Here is a 16021-nt window from a genome sequence, read left to right as displayed (position 1 = left end):
TAGCTACATATTAGTTAAATATAACCACGCCCGCCAAGAGATGTGACGGTGATAATATTCTCCCACCGGTTAATCGACTCGTGACAACACCGGTATTACCGGTTTCACCGTGGGGGTGGGGGGTGTTAGAGTGATGTATTTTTTTTTTTTTACATGGTGTCAATTCATCATTCGTATTGAGTTTGATTGACATGCGATCTGACCAATCAAATTCCACCATTTTTGTGCGACAAAGCAGTCAGAAGAACAGAAGAATTATTTATTAACTTCAGTGGATTTGAACTTGGCTTTAACTGAGGCAATCTGTCACGACACATTAAAGAGCCAAAAAACGGTAGGCCTGTTTTATTTTTGTTTGACTGACCAAATTTGAAAGTTGAGACTTTGTTTCATATAATATATTCTGCTCGGTCCTGTATTTCAGCGCGTTGTCAGTGTCCTCTATTTTTCACTGCTTGAGATCATGTTGAGAACAATAACGCCCTATTTGAGGGTATAGGGCGCGATTTCGGATTCAACCACAGTGTTTTGAATGGTGGGTTCGTTATTCGTTATTATTCATGAAAAACGCAACAACAAAACGGACATTTTGGCATTATTTGTGTGTGTTATGTTTTGTTCAAGGCCGAAAAGAGAACTCGATACTGATGCGCGTCTTTCCCGTGTGTGTGTGTGTAATATGCAGGACTTTACAGCGCGGTCTCTTGTTTTGTCGCGCTTGAATGGTTGAGCATGATCATACAACGCTAGTCAACTGGTGACAGAAAATACGGATACAGTGTAATTGCTTTAAAAAAAAATTTTTGCGGTGCTGCGGTGGGCAAGTGACGAAACCGATGTTGCGACTGAACATCGTGTAACACCGGTAACACTGTGTGGCGAGGGGGGCGTGGTTTCGCATGGCGGCGATGATCTTCTTCCCTCCCGGGTTTCGGCACCACTGTAATAAGGTTCGTTGTTATGATGGTATAGGAAGGAAGAAGACAGGGATCGGCTGACTGGGACACTCACTTTATTCATCAGTTTCAAAATAAACAAAAGGGTGCGCACAAAGCACCTTCGCCGTGGTTTAAAAACACACAGCTTCTCAAACAACAATAAACTCAGCATTCAATTCTCTCAGTCCACATCCGCGTCCTCGTGAGGTCCCAGTCCAAAGCTCTCTCTCCTCTCTCTCGCTCTCCTCGGTTAAATGCGGTCTCTCCACGCCAATTACTGCAATCAGACACAGGTGTTCATCATCTGCACTTGACCTACTTACTCACCGCTCGGCCCCCTCCTTTCTCTCCCGCTACAGACTTCGCGAAACCACGCCCCCCTCGCCACACACCGACTATCGTGCCAAGCCTACCGCCAATAGGGGGGGACAAATAGGTATGTTGTCCCGGGCCCAGGGTAGCAGGCACGTGCACACATAGACATCAAAGGGGGCTTGAGCACCTGCCCTTTTTATTCCTGGAGAGAAAGTGCCCTTTTTTCTGGGGTGTTTTTTTTTTTGTTTGTTTTTTTTTTGTTTTTTTTGAAAAATAATATATATTCCTTTTTGCGCACAGCTTCCCTGTCAAACAAATATATTTATTGAAGAATAGTATATCTAAATATCAAAGGCAGGAGTTCTGAAGCGCTCCCTCTCTCTCTCTCTCCCGATTAAAACAAATAGTACGCCCCGTCTCTACGGTTAGAGTCCATAGCAACGCAACGTTTTTCATGCCAACGGTCTGTTATACTCCGCACAGCGGTCTGTTATCAAGAAATAACACACCGCAAATCATGCATTGGAATTCAACCAAGCCATGTAATAAAATAAGTTAGTAATAAAATAAGCATATATCACCACCAGGTGATATGCTTTAGTTATTTTGTTTATCCTATTTACCTGCATTGCCCTGTCAATTAGATGCAAATGTGCGCATTTTAACTAGTTGATGCCTAATTTGCATACAGAACGTCCCCAGTCCCCAGACTTACATCAAGAGTCTTTCCCCCTGAAATTTAGAAATCTAAATTGGTGAATTTAGAAGAAATCTACAGATGCAAACAGATGGATGATACACTCTAAAAAATGTAGTAAATCTGAGTAACTGCATCTGGTACATTAATAAATAAAACTGAGTAGAAATAAGTTAACATTAAACACTAAAAAAAACAATATTTATAAATTAACTTTTTATTTATGAGTAATTTAACTTTTTTTTATTTCCTCTAAACCTTTATAAAATAGTATTCCATACAACCACAAATACATACATGACATTGGCTTTTAGCCTATTGAATTTTTACTCAATTATTTTGGTAAGTTTAATTCAAACAATCAAGTAAGATTTTCAGAGATTTTATTAAGTTAATAAAGTTAAATATTTCTGTAATATTTACTAAGCCACAGAATATTTTTAAGAGTGTAGTAGGTTTAAAACAAACTCCATCTAAATGTGGATTTTGAAGGTTTTATTTGATGATAGTCCTCCCTGCTCCTCAAATGTGAAACTAAGTCCATGTCAGTCACCATCAGTTATTGTGTATGTGTCTGTGTGTGTACATGCATAGCAATAATAATATTAATGTATTTGATTAAAACATTAAGGCAATTCAGTATTCTGATGCTTGGTTGTGTGAAGCTAAAAAGTTATTTTGCTTGTGAAACAAAAAGTATTTAAACAATTAATAAATATATACTTGAAACTAGTAGCATAGAAAATGTTTTCAAAACATGCACATTGTGGAATGGTTTCCTAAACCTAGTGAATACTGAGGAGACCATGGTTTCTGTGTGAACTGATTATTTTGTAGACATCTTTTGAAAATGAAACAATTGCGTGAGTTTGAGGAAGATAAAATTAATTAACTTTTTAAATTAATTTTTTAAAAAGGAAGTTAGAGTTGCGTACATATATATACTTTTTTGTTTAAAAAAAGAAAAAAAAATACGTAATTATGAGAAGTGCCCTTTATTTCACTTGAGCCCCTGCCCCTCAAAATGTCTGTGCACGTCCCTGCAGGGTAGGGATTATGGAATAATCATTAAATTATTCCTCATTAAAATTTGGAATAATTAAAAAGTAAATAAAAAATAGGCCTATTTGTGGAAAATATATGTAATATTTGAATTACATAAAAGCTTTTCGTTTTCTTTTGTTAGTTATTTTGTTTCTTTCGTTTACTTTTGTTGTTTTCTTTTGTTAGTAAAAGGTCGGAAGACATCAGTTTCACATGGAGCATTTGGATTTACCAATTACCGTGGGGTGTGAATTGTGCTAAAAAAAAATGTTGCCTGCCTTATCTTCTCTAAAAAGTGTTATGCCCATTCAGCTGACATAAACCACAATTTTAGTAAACAAAAAACCTATCCAGTGATGAAATGTTTTCTGTGTTGACACAAATCTTGTGTGATGTCCTAAACGGCTGAGACAATCACACAATGGGCCCTATTTTAACGATCTGAAATGCAAGTATCAAACGCAAAACGCAAGTAACTTTGTGGGCGGGTCTTGGGCGCTGTTGCTATTATACCGGCGGGATAAATGACTCTTGCGCCCGATGCAAATCTAAAATGGGTTGGCCTGAAGTAGCTTCATTATTCATAGGTGTGGTTTGGGCGTCACGTGAAATAAACCAATCAGAGCGTCATCTCACATTCCCTTTAAGAGCAGGCGCGCTTGTTCTATAGCGGATTCCTATTATAATGGCGGAATTGCCAGGCACGCGCCAGGAGCGGTTCACAGCCGAGGAGACCGACGTTCTCGTCAGGGACGTTGGGGATGGAGAAACACACCCAAATTAACTTTGGTTAAACAGGCGTATGATAATTTGGGTATATGTGTAAGCTAGATGTATGCTTTTATAATAAACTGTCTATCTATCTATCTATCCTAATAATGTATGATTTGCAAAAATGAAAACCGCTGCTTCTGTGTAGATGAGAGAATCAAAGTGTATGCGCGTTGTGCACACTCTACATTGTTTATGGCCAAGCATGCGCCCTTAAAATAGCATATGAATAACATACGCAACACACCACTGACTTTAAACTAGTTTTTTTCGGTCAGTGGCGGAATTGTTTTCTAAACCTGCAAATTAGCATGAGGGAACGTTTGCGCTGGAACACGCCTCCTCTTTGCGCTGAACCGCCCCAGGGAGCGCAAGTGTATTTCCTAGTTTACCGACGTGCGTCTGTGGAGGGAAAAGTTCGCTGTGCGCGGGTGCAAAATAGGAATGATACATGATACGGTGTACAAAGTCAATTGCGCTGGGTGCAAGATAGGGCCCAATGTGTGCCGTAGGCTACACGTCCACTCATGACACGTCCGATACGCAAACGAATGACTCCTTTGAACGATTCACTTTAATGAATGGTTAAAACAACTGATCTGTCCAACACTGAGCTCATGTGACGTCTGAATCGGTGTATAAAAAAATCGGTAACACTTTACAATAAGAGCAGAGAAGAGGAAGTGCAGAGGAGAGGAACAGGAGAAGAAGAGCAGAGGAGAGGAGAGGAACAGGAGAGGAAGAGCAGAGGAGAGAAAGAGCAAGGGAAAAGGAGAGATCTATGGAGAGGCCCATCGAAGATTATCTTGTCCCGGGCCCAGGCAAGACTGTCAGCTGGCCTGAAATATAATGTTTGGCAGTATGTGACAGCGGTTAGTGGAAGTGGTAAAAATGAGGATATGAAGCTTGTTCCTTATTACACATATTAAAGAATAAAATTGTTTAATAATAAAATGCACCCTATTTCATATAAATTTGAATGGAGTTCGCAAAAACAAATAAAGTTGTGTGCTAAATGTGTATTGTACTGCTGTTTTATAAAAGGAATCATACTAAACTAAGTGCTGGTAGGTGGAGGAGTAGTGATGTTGGCTGGGTGCTGGTAGGTGGAGGAGCAGTGATGTTGGCTGGGTGCTGGTAGGTGGAGGAGCAGTGATGTTGGGTGGGTGCTGGTAGGTGGAGGAGAAGTGATGGGTGGGTGCTGGTAGGTGGAGGAGCAGTGATGTTGGCTGGGTGCTTGATGTTGGCTGGGTGCTTGTAGGTGGAGGAATAGTTGTGATGTTGGCTGGGTGCTGGTAGGTGGAGGAGCAGTGATGTTGGCTGGGTGCTGGTAGGTGGAGGAGCAGTGATGTTGGGTGGGTGCTTGTAGGTGGAGGAGTAGTGATGTTGGCTGCGTGCTGGTAGGTGGAGGATTAGTGATATTGGCTGGATGTTGTGATGTTGATAGGTGGAGGAGTGTTGGTGGAGGAGTAGTGATGTTGGCTTGGTGCTTGATGTTGGCTGGTTGCTTGTAGGTGGAGGAGTAGTGATGTTGGCTGGGTGCTGGTAGGTGAGGAGCAGTGATGTTGGCTGGGTTCTGGTAGGTGGAGGATTAGTGATGTTGGCTTTAGTGATGTTAGTCCAAGTGTTTCCATGGCAACAACTAATGTGCTTGATCTTAGCACCTTTGAAGCTCTTTGCTGGTTGCTGGATGTTGAAGCTTGGCTACTGTTGGTCCTTTTCCTGTCTTTAGATTGGCTCTTGCTTCCAAGATGTCCAACGTTTAAGTGTTGGTTTTTCTGTCATTTCGGGGGTTTTTTCACCTCAATCCTCAACCACAGCCTTCTAAATCTTTTGATGATTTGTTCTTGTACTCCACTGCATGATGGAAGCCTGCTGGAAAGTGACTGAGCTTCCACTGAGACATCCACTGCGTTGGGAAGCTCTGTGAGGGAGGAACCAGTTTTGGTCCTAAATAGTTTCTCAATTTGTTGAGTTAAGTCATAGGCTTCTTGGGACGGACGACAAAGTGCAGCTGCCTTAAACTCTTTTAAGTTAACCAAGATGCTGTTATCTCCAGCAGGATTGTCATCAGTGTGCTGTGTTGCAGTTTTGCATTTTCCACAGATGCTGGCAAATCTGATTAATTTGTGGACAATGTAGCCTGCAAGATGGAAGAGAATACATTTCTCAGTTAATGTGAGGTCAGGTCAGGTGCTGTTCTGTTCTCCACCATCAGCTGTTCCACTCTGACTGATGGAGTGACATTTTGTTCCACTGTGTCCAGGAAGTCTGCCAAAAAGCTACTGTCATCTTTCTGGTAGCTCCCTGACCTGATGGTGGAGAGGAACTGCCCTACACATATAATTATCAGTGCATGATATAATTCCTCTGGAGTTAGTATGGGATTTTTAGACCTCACACAGCTGAATGTATTTTCAAGGCAGTCTTGTGTGAACCTTGAAGTTAACACAAACCTGTGTCTTTGTGTCAGAATCTCTTAATTTATGGCCAAAATTAATTTTGTTGCCATTATCAACCCTGTTTGAACAGGCTTCCATGACCAATCTTTATCCAATGGAACAGATGGATGGTATTCTGCAGGAAGATGATGTCCTTTTCATACTCCTCCATCTTGACCCTGCTCAGTGTTGTAATTGGATGGCGAGATGACATAAGATCAAACCAATGATCAACTTGCTCCAGAACCCACGCTGTAGTCAGGTAGGCGAGAGTGCGGTTTTCTTGCTGCACCATATATTTCAGTCCAGCACTTGTTGCCTTACTAATAAATACAGTGCTATGCATAAGTTTAGACACCCATGCTAAAGTTGACTAAAAAGAGGAATAAAAAATCATCTTTTGGAAATTGAACTTAATGCCTTAATTAAAAAAAAATTGGAAAAATCCAACCTTTAAGGACACCAATTTTCTTTGTGAATGAATAATGTATCGTAAATAAATAAATGTTCTTCCTTAAAATACAGGGTGCATAAGTCTGGACACCCCTATGTTAAATTCCCATAGAGGCAGGCAGATTTTTATTTTTAAAGGCCAGTTACTTCATGGATCCAGGATACTATGCATCCTGATAAAGTTCCCTTGGCCTTTGGAATTAAAATAGCCCCACATCATCACATAGCCTTCACCATACCTAGAGTTTGGCATGGAGTACTTTCCATAAGATCATCTCTCAATGCAAATCAAACCAGCTATTAGGCTAACTGAAATAAAACCATGCCAATCTCTAGGTATGGTGAAGGCTATGTGATGATGTGGGGCTATTTTAATTCCAAAGGCCAAGGGAACTTTATCAGGACAAGGGCACTTTTTAGATTTTTTTACCAGATATGTAACATCAGGCATGAAATAGAGACGTCTGTCTGGTGTTGTTGGATGTCAAGTCAAGTCAAGTCATCTTTATTTATATAGCGCTTTTAACAATGTAGATTGTTTCAAAGCAGCTTTACAGAGATAAACGTATAATTTAAGGTAAGATTGTTTTGGCTTTATAGCGGTTCTTTAATAAAGTTATTTTCTAGCTAAAGTTAGTTTTGATTGATTCGCTTCCGTTGCAACGATCATTTTTTTAATGAAATTAGGGGCCGCCAAGACGACACCATTCTCTCTACACAGACTTTAAACGCGAACCTGTGAGAAACGCTGATGTCAGCGCATTAAGAATTGGTTCTATAGTTATGTGCGTTTAAATATATGTGTGCACGTTTGTAATTCCCTACAAACCAAGCCTAAACAAATTACTGGTGTTTCCTTATCGTTTTGATTAAGAATTTTATTTTATTTTATTTAATCAATTCGGGGTAGATACGCAAATTGAGTTTTCCCGACGACGCTTTATCTGTAGAGTGGGAAAGGGATCCTCCATTGGGAGAGACTAGTTGGCACTTCAGCACTGCGTTGTCATCGGTCCAGGCGAAGGTCCTTCGTCAGATCTGGATACGGCCTGGATCCGGCAGGCTGCGGGAAAACCTCGGGATAAACAAAAGACACTAAAATTAGCGTAGATGCCATTCTTCTCATGATGTAATGAGTACATCAGGATTTATGGGAAGTGTTCCCGGTTCCAGCTGACCTAATCTATGCAGCCTAACATTGAATTATAGAAGTCTATAATGTATTATGTGAATGCTATGTCAAAGAGATGTGTCTTTAATCTGGCTTTGAACTGACAGAGTGTGTCTGCTTCCCGGACAATGTTAGGAAGACTGTTCCAAAGTTTTGGTGCTAAATAGGAGAAGGATCTACTGCCAGCAGTCGATTTTGATATTCTAGGTATTATCAACTGGCCGGAATTTTGAGATCGCAATAGACGTGAAGGACTATAATGCGTTAAGAGCTCGCTCAAGTACTGCGGAGCTAAACCATTTAGTGCTTTGTAAGTAATCAGCAATATTTTAAAATTGATGCGATGTTTAATAGGGAGCCAGTGCAGTTTTGACAGAACTGGGCAAATATGGTCATACTTCCTGGTTCTAGTAAGAACTCGAGCTGCTGCGTTTTGAACTAGCTGTAGTTTGTTTATGTGGATGGATGTGGCACAGATGTTTTAGTGTGGTCGAACCCAAAGGATTTCCACATGGCCTGGTTAGGGCTTCCCATATCGGTGGTGACATCAAGCACATGTAGCCCTATGGATGCTGCCCTCTGTATTCCGTAATTATTGGCTTGTACTCTGCTCCGTTGGTAGAATTGCCACTGTAATGATATGCCACTACTTGTTTCCTCGAGTTGTGTTTCCTGCCAACATAAACATACAAACATGTGTTGCTACTCCTGTGTGACCTGGCGAAGTGACATGACCATACAGTTTGCCTGTGAGCATGTGCCAGCTCATTGCCATTTCATCCAAGGACAGCACACTTCAGTTTTAAAAAATCAAATACCTCTGTCAACACACCAGACCTTAAATTTAACACATTCCATCCTTATTTGCATGGTTCTGATTACTGGCAAGGGAATCTGCAATTCCTGTAGGGTCTTGTAACCAGTTGGACCAGCTGCAAAGCAAATTTTTAATGCCTTCTTAATTGTCATTACTCCATTTCATCCCTTTAGTGGTTCGTCTTCCTAGTGCCATGTCTTTTGAAAAAAAAATTCTTTACATTTTTGTCCCTAATTTTCTTTGTATTTTTTTAGAGCTGCATATTCATTCTTTATTTTTCTTAGTGCTGCCTTTGCATTTTTAAGAATTTTTTCTTGTGTCTATAATTCTTTTAATAGACCCAGGTGACTGTCTGCTGGCTGACTGAATAGTGTCACCTGTCCCTGTCTCTCCTCACTAGCCATGTCCTCTCTTTCTTCACTGTCACTTTCCCTTCTCTGACTGTCCTCATCCCTTTTTTCCTCAACCTTTGAAACTGATAGAGGCAGAATACATGGCAATGATAATTTTAAATATTGTAAATAATATCACATTACTTCAAAATTTGAAATATTACTTCAATTAGTGCAAGTTTGTACTTATTATGTATGTGTCACCTGTAACACTATAGCTGTGATCAGCTGCTTTACACACTGCATGAAAAAATCTCCCTAATTTTCGGCAGTTAACGACAATTTACAGCCTGTGAACGTCGCGTTCGTCTGTGCCGAATATTGTCGGAAACGAACCATGACGTATGCAGAGCGCTCGCGCCGGAGGTGTGAATGGCTCTAATTACCATATGAATAGCAGCTCCCGCCAGAGAAAGGCTTGAATTTCCTCACTCACTATTGGTTGAACCCACGTGGTTTAAACAAGAAAAATCACTCGTGATTGGTTGGCAGATCTGTTACTATTGGTCACCCTCGCTCATTATAAATTCAAAAAATTATAATATTCATATAAATTATATAAAAATTATTTTTTTATATTCATAATATGCTATTCTGTGGTATATTCATGTCATTGTTAACCTATCGACTACTACACTATTACCATCAAGGACATGAATTTATAAAGGAAAGGAAAATTTGCCAGGGACATGCTGTTTATTCAAAGAAAGAGCTTTATTAGCACAAACACAAAACAATACACCTATGTACAAAGCATAGATCATCTGCACACACAACATATTGGAAGCTCAGTGTCTGTTTTCATCTTCGGAGCTGTAGGTGACTAGCGGCGCTCTCTCTGAATTCGATCCACTTTGAAAACGTCTGTGGTGTGTTGCCCTGTATTTAGGAGTCGCCTCTAAGCTCGACTGCAGCGTAGCACAGAGCTCTGTGAGCTCCTGGCTGGTGGTTGAACTTCATCGGACATCAGATCTATGGTGGCGCACTTCCAAATGCCCACGTCATCCTCACCTAGCACACCGTCTCGCTTCTAGCAGCTGTAAAAACAATACAGACAATCAGTACTGTGATGCACTGTGTATGGACACAAAACATCTATTAATGCACATGAAAAATAGTCACATTGACTAAAAATCTTACCCTCTTTCTTCTCGCCCGACTCCAAGCTGAACTCTTCACAGCTTCGGCCTGCAATGCCAGATCTGGTTGTTTGTACCTGAAGCTCCTGCGTACTGTCTCGTAGTACGTCTTACAGGCAGCTGGAAAACAATTAAATGAGAGTGATATGAATAAAAACAACACAAGTCACAGTAAAATGAAACAAGGAGAAAACAGTAAAAGTTACTTACAATGTCGTCATGATCAGCGTCATGAAAATCTGGACTTGCAGACATAGCTCTGAGTAAATGTGAGGTTACGCCCTCGTTATGAGGCGAGGTTACTCTGTGGAAACATGTATGATTAAGATCGTAAACTATAACGGATCTATTTTCAAGAGAATGAAAGAATATTCTTTGAATCTTACCTTTAAAATGTTTGTAAGTTTATATGAAAGTAAAAAAATAAAAGAATGTAAGATTCTTTTTTTATTTTTTTACCTTGATCCAGTTCGTAGCGCCCACAATTTGTCTCAGAGTTGTGAAGATGGCATACTGCTTCCTGTAAATTACAGGATTATTTACATTAAACAAATAATAGCCATCAGCCATCATTATGAGGTGATGTTACTCTGTGGAAACAAAATGTATGATTAAGATCAGTATCTATAACGGATCTATTTTCTTATACAAGAGAATGAAAGCATATTCTTTGAATCTTACCTTTAAAATGTTTGTAAGCTTTTATGAAAGTAAAAAAAAATAAAAGAATGTAAGATTCTTTTTTTTTTTTACCTTGCTCCAGTTCGTAGCGCCCACAATTTGTCTCAGAGTTGAGAAGATGGCATACTGCTTCCTGTAAATTACAGGATTATTTACAAGTCGCCTCTAATCTCGACTGCAGCGTGGTACAGAGCTCGGTGAGCTCCTGGCTGCGAAAGGACGGAGGTCGCACAATCCATCCAGACATCCCGCCGACGATGCCGTCTTCCTCATCAGACATCAGGTCTATGGTAGCACACTTCCGAAGGCCCACTTCATCCTCAGCTAGCACACTCTGTCTCGCTTCTAGCAGCTGTAAAAACCAATAAAGATAATCAATACTGCGCAATACATTGCGTATGGACAACACACATCTATTAATGCACCTGAAAAATAGTCACATTGAGCAAAAACTAATCTAATAAATCGTACCGTCTTTCTTATCGCTCGACTCCGAGCTGAATTCACCACAGCTTCCGCCTGCAATGCAAGATCTGGTTGTTTGTACCTGAAGCTCCTGCGCACTGTCGTGTAATATGTCTTAAAGGCAGCTGGAAAACAATTAATTGAGAGTGATATTAATAAGAACAACATAAGTCACAGTAAAATTAATAAGAACAACATAAGTCACAGTAATATTAAAAAATAAAGGAGAAAAAATGCAACCGGGTGAAATTCAAGAAATACACACCGGAAGCAAACTATGCTTTTTGAAATTGGGGTTTTATTCTGACTGCTGTTTAAAATAAGTGACAGCGGTCAATGGAAGCACAATTAAACACATAAAAGTCTGATTAAGAAAAAAGTTTGCCTTGTTCGAAGAGATTTCACAAGAAAAAAAAATAGATTTCACTAGTTAAACAAAAAAACAACAACAAAAAAGAAATTGTAGAAACAGTTTACAGTAAATTTGAAGATGACAATCAAATGTCACAAAAAGCTTAACCAGTGGATCAATGCCCAAATCCACAGAATACTTAACTCAATTCACACTGAAATGCAGTGTAATACATTGCAACTGGTCAGATTTAAATTGATTTCTCCAAACCAAAATACGTTACAATTAAATATGATAACACAAACTGGAATACGGCAGTGGCTGAGGTAACGTTAGGCCTAAGTTACAAGAGAAATAAAAGCACTTTAACAAAGCCACAACCCACGTTTAATCATGCCATGCGGAACCAGAAATATGCATTTAACCATTAAGTTATACTGTATAATCACAGAATATAGATTCAACTAATTAACAGATTTATCAAATAAACATGCCATCAGAAAATTTCCCCCATAAACCATGAAACGTACATACCCAATCCTTTACCGTCCGATCACCACGAGGTTCACTCGTCACACATGCGCTCCAAATAAATCTATAAACAAAAATGTACACATCAAATGTTCTTTTAACTTCGCTTCACAACTTATTTGTGCATATTAAAGATATTGGAGTAATATTTACCAAGAAAGAAGAACGTATAACACAGAATCCGCTCGATGCACGCACCGTCATGGAGCTCTCCTGAACAGTGTAAAATGGCGTCTCTGGTCGCGCGCACGCGTCCAGCACAAGTGAATAGTAGCGCGAGAAGAGAAGGATTTCTTAAAGGGGCCACACACATTTTTAATGCAAAATAGAAACGAGGTATATTTACACTACTACTAGGCCAGAAAAGTAACAAAAAAGTTACTTACACACAATATTGTCATTATCAGCATCATGTCAATTGATCTAAGTAAAAATATATGCACAGAATTGAGAAAATAGTATTTAGCCTATAGAGATAAATTGTGGCCTATCACAGGGCAAACATGTGAATGTTCACGGTACATTTTATGCAAACAACTCTAATCGTAGTTGTAACTCTATATGTACAGTAGGCATAATTCTTGTCATTGCGTGTGTGTATGCAGCATGAGTCAAATACAATCTTCTGTTTGTGTTGTATTATGCACAGTGGTTGGGCTCTAAGAGATTGTGATGCTGTTTGCATGGAATGCACATTTTACCTTTGTGGCAAAGCCTGATTGAAATTACTTGTTGAAATAAATGGTTTTGTGTCTTTTTTACATAACATTGGCTATTGCTAATGACACATAGTAACTAATCTAGCTACTTTCATTAAATATATCAATTTAAGCTAAAGTCTATAATTAGGCTTTACTGAGCCTGATCTATTAATACCAGAGATTTTCTTAGAATTAAGTAAATACCTTTTAGAAAAATGTTACCTGGGGTCTCACCGGGACACGCAAATATGAGTCGATCACCCCTATTTTATTCAAACTCCACTGGCTACCTGTCACATTCAGGATTGATTTAAAAAATTTACTATTTGTGTATAAAGCTCTTAACAAACCGGCCCCCAATATCTGACCAATCTCCTCTGCCCGTACACTCCATCTCGTACTTTGAGATCCAGTGATCACTGTGTTCTCATCGTGCCCAGATCCAGACTTAAAAAATGAGGCGACTGCACTTTTGCGACTGCAGGCCCAAAACTTTGGAACAGTCTACCCCTCTATATCAGACTAGCTCCCTCAATTTCCATCTTCAAAACATCCTTGAAAACTTATTTATTTTCTCTTGCTTTTAATACCCCTTGACTATGATACAACTATTGCCTTTTGTTTTGTTTTTTTTGTTTTTTAATTGTCCTGTTTCTGCCCTGCATTTTATCTATTGCCCTGTACAGCACTTTGGTCAGCCTTGGCTGTTTTTAATTGTGCGTTATAAATAAATATTGTATTGTATTGTATTTTTTTTAGAATTAAGTTAATACCTTTTAGTCACCTGGGATAAAACTCCCCCTGCTACCCTCATTTGCATTTGTAAAGCTCACAGCAGTCTCATTTACATGTTAAAGCATTAGAGGGAGGGGGGTCATGGGGCAAGCAAGTCCCACGTCAATTTCCGACAATTTCCGACAGTTTGCAGTGTTGCCTGTAAATTGCCGTTTGCAGTCGTAAACCTGAACTTTCACGACAATCTACAGCGCCGGTAACTGTCGAAAATCCCACTTTTCATGCAGTGACAGGTCTAGGGGTGTATCGTGGTGCAGGGCCCTCCTCTTTTTGACCACAGGACGATGCACAAAGATGGTGGGAATAGCATCTGGTCTCAGCCTACTCATGGAATTTTTGGTCATAACAAATTAGTTTGACTCAAAATGTGCCATTTTGAGTGATTTGAGTTTAGTTTCCACACACAACTCATGTTTGTTTACCCACATACTGTACACATATCGCATGGTGGTTAAAGGCACAGTTATTAGAGCCCTGCAAGCCCGTCGGGGCCCGACGGGGCCCGACAGGCTAAGCCCATTCGGGCCGGGCTCGGGCCGTTTTTTTTTTTTACAGATCGGGCTCGGGTCGGGCTCGGGCTTATTTTAGCTTCTCTCCTCATTGTGTATATAATTAACGTGCAGCAGAGCACACGTCACGAAGTGTGTATGAAATATTGTTATATTGATTATATTATAAATATTATACATCACCTAAAAGAAAGTAACACAAACGCAACACGCATACACGTACGAACGCGCGCGCGTCACTCACGTGCATAAACAGGTGACACTTCAGTTACTGAAAAGCAAAGAAAGGTGGGCCGTTTATTTACTTATTTTTGCGGTTTGATCCGTAGCACTATATTCTCCCTTCATGTTTATGCTTCTGTGTAATGGACGGTTTGTCCAATATTTTTGGGCATGATGTTTCAGGCCTATAATAAAAGTTTACCTCTTAGTAGCGTGTGACGTGTGTGTGTTTGCGTGTGTAGCAGAGACAGTGCGCATCAGAGAGCGCGCGATGTGTGTGTGTTTGCGTGTGTAGCAGAGACAGCGCGCATCAGAGAGCGCGCGATGTGTGTGTGTTTGCGTGTGTAGCAGAGACAGCGCGCGTTAAGAGAGAGAGAGAGCGCGTCAAAGAGCGCGCGCGTCAGAGAGAGCTTAAAAGTGATTGATGTTGGTCTCGGGTCGGGTCGGGTTCGGGCTGAAAAAATTGCAGGCGTTGTCGGGCTGGGGTCGGGTAGGGCTTGAACACCACGGTCCAGGGCCGGGCTAGGGCTGGAGTTTTTGGCCCGTGCAGGGCTCTAACAGTTATAGGTAACACTGATGACTCCCTGCAATGAGACCGCACCCTCACCATGAGTTCCTTATTTCTATTAAATACTAAACCTAACATTCAATTTCCCATCTTTGTGGAAAAGTGCAAATACATTTAAGTATAATTACTTCACAATTTTTGTTGTTGTTGTAATTTTTATTTATATTTAGATTGTTCCTGCTTACTTGAGCCAAACATTTTTTTCTCCTCTCCGTGTCAGCGGGGAAGCCATGCATTCGCACACTTTTCTCTGACTGATTGGAGCATTCCCATGTAGAACAGCAAACCATGGCGGAGACTATGCAAGGACAACATGACAGAAAGGACACAGACAAAATTCTTGGCATGCTATTCAATTTATTATGACCGCCGCTAGCGTAGCTAGCGAAAGCGGTCATATAGGGATTGTCAAAGTTTTTTTTTTTTTTTTTTTTTTGTCACCTTACTGAATTTTTCGTCAACGAAACCAGGGACACCGAAACACCGGGGAACATGAAATTTGGTGGGCATGTAGCCCCACTAGACTTGTACGGAAAAATTTCGTTTGGTCCCCGGGGGCCACTCCCCCCCCGCGCTGGGCCCCCCCAAACCCCAAAAAATGCAGTTTTTCCTAAATAACTACCTGAACCGTGGCACCGAGGATGAAGAATTTTTTATGGTATGTTGGTCTACTAGACTTTTACGGAAAAATTTCGTTTGGTCCCCGGGGGCCACTCCCCCCCCGCGCTGGGCCCCCCCAAACCCCAAAAAATGCAGTTTTTCCTAAATAACTACCTGAACCGTGGCACCGAGGATGAAGAATTTTTTATGGTATGTTGGTCTACTAGACTTTTACGGAAAAATTTCGTTTGGTCCCCGGGGGCCACTTCCCCCCCCGCGCTGGGGCCCCCGTGAATTTTTCGTCAACGATACCAGGGACACCGAAACACCGGGGAACATGAAATTTGGTGGCCATGTAGCCCTACTAGACTTGTACGGAAAAATTTCGTTTGGTCCCCGGGGGCCACTCCCCCCCCGCG

The 16021-nt window shown here is 40.6% G+C and overlaps 1 protein-coding gene and 2 long non-coding RNA genes across 4 annotated transcripts in view; 1 reads left to right on the top strand and 2 right to left on the bottom strand.

Annotated features, from left to right (window-relative positions):
- LOC307157356 (uncharacterized protein) overlaps window positions 1–16021 on the top strand; it is a 268751-nt gene that overhangs the window by 79736 nt on the left and 172994 nt on the right. The gene's annotated exons all lie outside the window — the stretch shown is intronic.
- On the bottom strand, window positions 10217–10770 carry LOC307157917. The gene is made up of 3 exons (XR_013821126.1): window positions 10638–10770; window positions 10389–10482; window positions 10217–10298 (listed from the first exon to the last, which is right to left on the bottom strand). It is a non-coding gene; the product is annotated as an uncharacterized lncRNA (long non-coding RNA).
- Window positions 11085–12687, bottom strand: LOC307157944. Of its 2 annotated transcripts, XR_013821141.1 has the most exons (4): window positions 12361–12687; window positions 12211–12271; window positions 11331–11449; window positions 11085–11211 (listed from the first exon to the last, which is right to left on the bottom strand). It is a non-coding gene; the product is annotated as an uncharacterized lncRNA (long non-coding RNA). The 2 variants fall into 2 exon arrangements; XR_013821140.1 differs by having other exon boundaries at window positions 12211–12687.

This window comes from Squalius cephalus (genome assembly GCF_949319135.1).
Source record: "Squalius cephalus genome assembly, chromosome: 4".
Classification (NCBI taxonomy): domain Eukaryota; kingdom Metazoa; phylum Chordata; class Actinopteri; order Cypriniformes; family Leuciscidae; genus Squalius; species Squalius cephalus.
The sequence above is the reverse complement of the archived record's forward strand: the minus strand, read 5'-3'. Positions and strand labels throughout refer to the sequence as shown.